A 6,105-nucleotide genomic window follows, 5' to 3' on the forward strand; every position below is an offset into this window, starting at 1 on the left:
TCTACAATTCTAAATGTAAATCAATATCTATCACATCTCATCTTATCAGCCTAAAAACAACTCTTTAGACCTAAAAACGTTTTAACCCATAGACAATTAAGCTTAATTGTAAAACTAAACTATCTGGTCTAAAGTTGCTTTTCTCCATGATTGCCAAATATAAATAGGCAAAACACTATGAATATAATATTTATATAATTCCTAATTGTTTCTTGGTCCTTGCTGTATGTAATTCATTGTATATATGTGTAAGAATACAAATGTATATGTGAAAGTAAAAAAAATTTTAATTAAAAAATTCCATAAAATAAAATATCTAGAGAATGTAAGCATATATAATATATACACATGACTATTTTATATACTTATATCTATATATACCTTTATACATGTATGTCTATATCTATTTATACAAACACATACGAATCAAATTATACATTTTTTCAAAACAATGAGATGCTTTTTAAAGAGACAATGTCAAAGTTAAAATTCCTTTTGGGTTGCAGGACAATTACAAAAAAAGAAATGCCTTCTCTTCACTCATCCAAACACTTTCCAGTACCTGGGTAACATTTTAAAGCTATGGATGTCATGTTTTTTAATTAAGGCTTTAATCAGCTCTCTATATCTTTTCAGAGTATAGGGAGATAGACAGGAAAGGGCATTGGTCAAGTGCAAAAATAAGGACAGTAATTGTCTATCTAAACACATATAGGGTAAAAGTAACATTGTATAGTCCTTGCCTTATTGAATTTTAGTTCTGCAGTTATTTATATCACATATACGTAAAAATTCCACATTTTGTGTATTTCAAGGTATCACATCACATATGTAGTTTTCAAAATTCTTCTTGAGGTTGTAACATTTGAAGCTTAGAATTTTTATCCTTGCATAGATTAGCATTTAAGTATATTTTAAGTATTCTTGAAGAAAAAGAATAGTGACAGTAGAGATTATTTTGCTTCTTTCTTTAGTGTCTTTTCATTTGGGGAAAATGAGGGACCAACAATGAAGACCTCTTACCGCCTGTCAGAGAATCAAAAGAAGGAAAACAGCTACCCCTCTATATGAGGGGTAAACTGAGTTGTTAAGATCAGGGATCCTGATGAAAATGTTGATGGAGATTGTGGTCCTCTAGAATGGAGTCAGAAAGAAGCCCCCTTAGCAGGGACAAGAACTGGGATCTCCATAGATAAGCAGGTCTTGTGTACAAGGCATCCCACATGGAAACTCTCATACAATTATCTCAGCAGATCTACAGAAGTACAGGATTAGTTTTTGCCATTTCACAGATTTATAGAGGACTTTTAATTCAGCAACGTGGCTGTTCTGGCAAGGGATTACATGCAAAGACCTTCTAGGGCTATGTGAGTTGGATGGAATGCAGACATGCCCTGGATTACAGTATGATCTGGCTGGAATACAGATGCATCCTTAGTACACACCATTAATCCCTAACAACGAAGGTAAGGTTAGTTTATAGAAAGAGGCAGCCATGTTTGAAAGTGAAGTCCAATTGAGAGGCAGATAAAGTGACAAACCAGAGAACGCTTTGACAGAATGAGTCAGAGATAGGATACACCCAATTCTCACAAGAACAGCACAGGATACAGAAACTACTTAAAAGCAGCACAGGGAGAGAGGAGAGCTAGACACGTGGTGATGGTGGTGGTGGTGGGTGATGGTGGTGGTGGTGGTGGTGTGGCCATTTTACCAAGACAGTTTTACAAAGACAGGTACATCTTTCCCCATCCTTCCATGCTACTCTCGCCTAAAGTCTCAATAGATGTCCTCTCCTCTAACCCACTTTCTTGGTAAGTAAAGTTTTGCATGGTACGTATCCCTTGGACTAGTGTTTTGATATAAGTGAGTATATACCGTTTGTCTCTTTTTACTTCTAGGTGAACTCACTTATTATGATAATTTCTAGATCAATTCATTTGTCCACAAATTTCAGGAATTCCTTGTTTTTAATAGCTGAGAACTTTATCCTGGGTCCTGGGGTCCTCCTCAAACTAAGGCACCAGCCAAGGAGAATATAGGCAGTAAGCTTCGAACCCCTACCAAGACCTAGCCGACGAACAGGATATTCTCCACAGTTGAGTGGAGAGTGAGATCTGACTCTCACATGATCTCTGGTGCCCCTTTTCTGACCATTGCCCCTTTTCTGACCATTTCCCCTGGATGGGGAGACCTGGTGGCACTCAGAGGAAGGATAGCAAGTTACCAAGAAAAGACTCGATATTCTAAGAGCATATATAGGGGGAGGAGGTCTCCCTCAATCACAGACATAGGGGAGGGGAGAAGGGCAGAAGTGGGAGGGAGGGAAGAATGGGAGGAAACAGGGGAAGGGCTAACAATCGAGACGTATTATGAAATAAATTAATAAAATTAATTTAAAAAAAAAAAGGCTAGAAGCTTCCAGACATCAGTCTAGGGATAGTTAGAGCTGAGGAAAAAAAAAAAAAATGTTTTGGGCTCAGCCCAAGCCATGTATTCTCAGAGCTTGGGTACAGTGCTCATCTCATATCTTCATCTGAGGAAATAAAAGATACAATAACATAGATTTTAAAATAGGATTTCTATGTGATTAGGTGCCTGTTTAGTGACATCCTACCAGCAAATAGTCAAAATGAGATTTAAGCCCATGATTATTTACCACAAGCCATGAAGTTTAAATCTGGGAGTTTTGGAGTGCAGGTACTCCACTAAGTTGGAAATGACAGTTCTGACATTGGACTGCCCTTCCTCTGTCTTTTTGACTTTACCTCAAAAAGGCCAATTCAATAAGGTCCCAGTAAATGCAGATCAACTCTTCTCAGAGCAATCCCATTTTCAACATAGTTTAGAGTTGCTGTTGTTACATGTAGGAGATGCAGTGTTTTTGTGATTTCTTACTTAGCTTCCAAATGTATGATAAGAACTATAAAGTGTACATCCTTGATCATTTACGACATCATTACAAAAATAATCTCTTTTTATATGTCTGCATATGGTATGTGTCTGTGCACCTGCTTGTGTACATGTGTGTGGAGGCCAGAGGGAAAATTCTCCATGCTAATTTTTGAGGCAGAATCTTTCATTGAGCCTGGTGCTCATTGATTAGAGTAGCCTGTTTTGTTAGAGCACTCCAGAGACCGGCCTGTGTCTGCCTCCCCTCAACAATATTTATAAATGCCTGGCACTGCACCCACTTTTTATGTGGGTGTTAGGAATCTGAACTCATTACCTGGTACTTGTATGTCAAGCACCCATGTCTTCCCTCCCCCGCAAAAGTGATTTTTCTGCACAGTTCAACTGAAAATGGATGTTTGATCCCATACTCCATCTTTCCTAAGAGTAAACATCATTTTCACATGAGAGTGTTACTGCTGGTTCAGTCCCGGTTTGGGGTAGGAGAGGGTGTTCAAAACCTCACGGGGGGTGGGGGAACCCAAAGGAGGATGTGTGCAATGGGCGGAAGAAGACTTGGACCAAGAGGTGCAGTTCACACACTCTGACACTGAGGCAATTCAAGCCACCTTTCCTTATTATACCTCTACTTTATCACAGCGGACAAGATTTTACATTCATTTTCTCATTTTCCCACGTGCAGTTTCTTCCATGTGCTGAACTTCCTAGATTTAGAAGTAATGTGCACACTGTACTCTTCCCCTTCCTTCTCAATCTCTGCATTTTCCTGCTAACCCATGAACTATATCAAGAAGGAAATATAACATCCGCAAGCAGTTAATATCTAGCCCAGCACACTGGGCCATATAACCAAGTGACTGCTGTTGGCTTCTCTTCTACATCCTGACCCGGAGATCAAATTTCCCTAAAGCTCAGGACTCTGGGCAAGATAGTCACCAGAGTCAGCACTTCCTCCTTGCTTGGTTCACCTCTGAATGTTCCTATTATGTCTTGGAAGCAACGATCCAGCAAGACTTTCCTAACCTTTGATAATCATCTAGCTGTTGTTTGGAACAGGTCAGTGGGCAAATTGTAGTCAGAACCAATTTCCCATCGGGAGGGAACATCCTTACCTTAGCTGATGTACCCAGACCCCGCGTTGACTCAACCACATCATCATTATTACAAGCAGGAGTAGTGATCTGCTTCAGTCTCACAAATCCTCAGAGACAAACAAGAACGCATCACAAGGTTGAACTTTCTTTTTCTGATTCTGGGGAAACGTCTGTCACTGACAAAGTAAAAGTAAAACCTACCAACAGCAAAGCCAAACCTGCAAGCACAAGGCAAAAGCAAAGCAAGCACTGCGTCGGGGAAATTCTGCACGAATACCCCCACAGGTCCTCGCCGTGTGGCGACTCAGTTCCACATGCCTTGCCATGAGGAGAGCCCTCTGCATTACACTCATGCACCTTTCTCAGAAAAGACTTGACAGAGAAAAGATGGCTTTGCTGTCCTTGTTAGTACAGCTAAATTCTTGTTGGCCTGTCCTTGGCACTGATTTGGAATTGAAGATTCATAAGGTAAATTTTAAAATCCGTATTGCTCAGCAAAGTGACCTAGTTTTATTAACAGATTAACTGAATCTCACCAAAAGTGGCAAACGGAACAGGTGTAGGAAGAGCTGCCTGTTTCATTATGCAGAAAATCCACGGAATATATTGTTTCGTTTTATAGCTGGGAGCTTGGAATGATAATTTTAACATGTAAATCTGTGTATCTTTGTCACAAGAGAAAAGTGTCACATGCCTGTCTAATAACCTTTATTACGGTGTTGAGATCATTCTGCTAGCAAAGGAAATTTCCATCTGCCATCCAGACATGTTCCCTCTGTGGCACAAGTTCACTTCTTGTGACTTTCATTGCTTTTATTTATTAAAAATGTTTTGACAATTATAATTTGCTAGAATCCAGGTGATACAATAAAACAGCAATAGCTAATTTGATTGAGCAGTGTACATTAATTTATGTCATATTGTACATTTTTAAAAATCTCCTATTTTCTGTTGCTATTATATAATCCTCAAGAATTGGCATTTTCTATTTTTAAAAAGAAGTTTATTTTGGCATATGTTCCCGGAGGCTGGAAGGTGCAAGAACAAGGTGCTAGCCAAACTTTTAGTTTGCACAGTCCCATTTTACAGCACTCTGCATGTGTCACCGATGCAATCCAACAAGAGGAAGAACTCTAACAAAGCTGCAGCATCCATCCATACTAAAGGCTCAGCCAGCTTGATCTTCCCCCAAAGCTCCAAGCTACGAACATAGCCAGATTGAGGCCTTAACATTGGTGTGGATGGACAGAAAGAACATTCAAACCATAGATACAATAATCACCAATTTTACTGAGAACTTATCACTTTACTATGTACTGTGCTAACCCTGGGACTTTAAATTACCCCCACGCTGTCTTTTAGCAGTCTTAGGAGGTATATATGACTATTAAACACTAGATTTGAGCAAGGTGCTTTAAGTTATTGAACTGGCAAATGTCTGAACTAACAGAAGAGTTGAACTGCTCCAGAGAGAGATAGCTAACATTTTAGTATTTTCCTGGACCCTCTGTATGTGGCTTATGCAGTCAAGGCAGCATTTGAGAAAGTTTTTAAGTAGTGTCATCTCGTCATTTAATTAGTACTAATATTATCCTTTCCATCTGCCAGTTCTCTGTTTATCTCTCAGCTTCCTAGCTGAAATCCAAAACAAGGTTTTTTAAATTCCCCTAGATGAATGTTGAGATCTGAAGCTGTTTAACCTTGCACAGATAAATTCATTTTTATAGAGTTGAAAGAAAAAAATTATAAATAAATAAACTGGAAAATTGGAATTTTAGAGTATTTGGGGTCTTATACCATTACAACGGCAATTAACAAAAACTAATCATTTTCATTTTATATGTAGATTATTGGCTTGTGTTTTTGTTTTAGTTTAAATTGTGCACATTAACATAAATACACAGACTAAAGGGAAGTAACTAATTTGCATTTTATAAATGCAATTAGCATTAATAGAATGTATTAACTCTGATAGTCTAGATGACACAGTCACATTAATTCTCATCCGGGGATAGAGTTAAGTGAGTCAGGATATACGCCCGTCTAATTGGATTGTTCTAACAAGGATAACTCAGGATGCTGTGCATTCAGAGCTGAA

This window comes from Acomys russatus, chromosome 27 (assembly GCF_903995435.1).
Source record: "Acomys russatus chromosome 27, mAcoRus1.1, whole genome shotgun sequence".
NCBI classification, from domain to species: domain Eukaryota; kingdom Metazoa; phylum Chordata; class Mammalia; order Rodentia; family Muridae; genus Acomys; species Acomys russatus.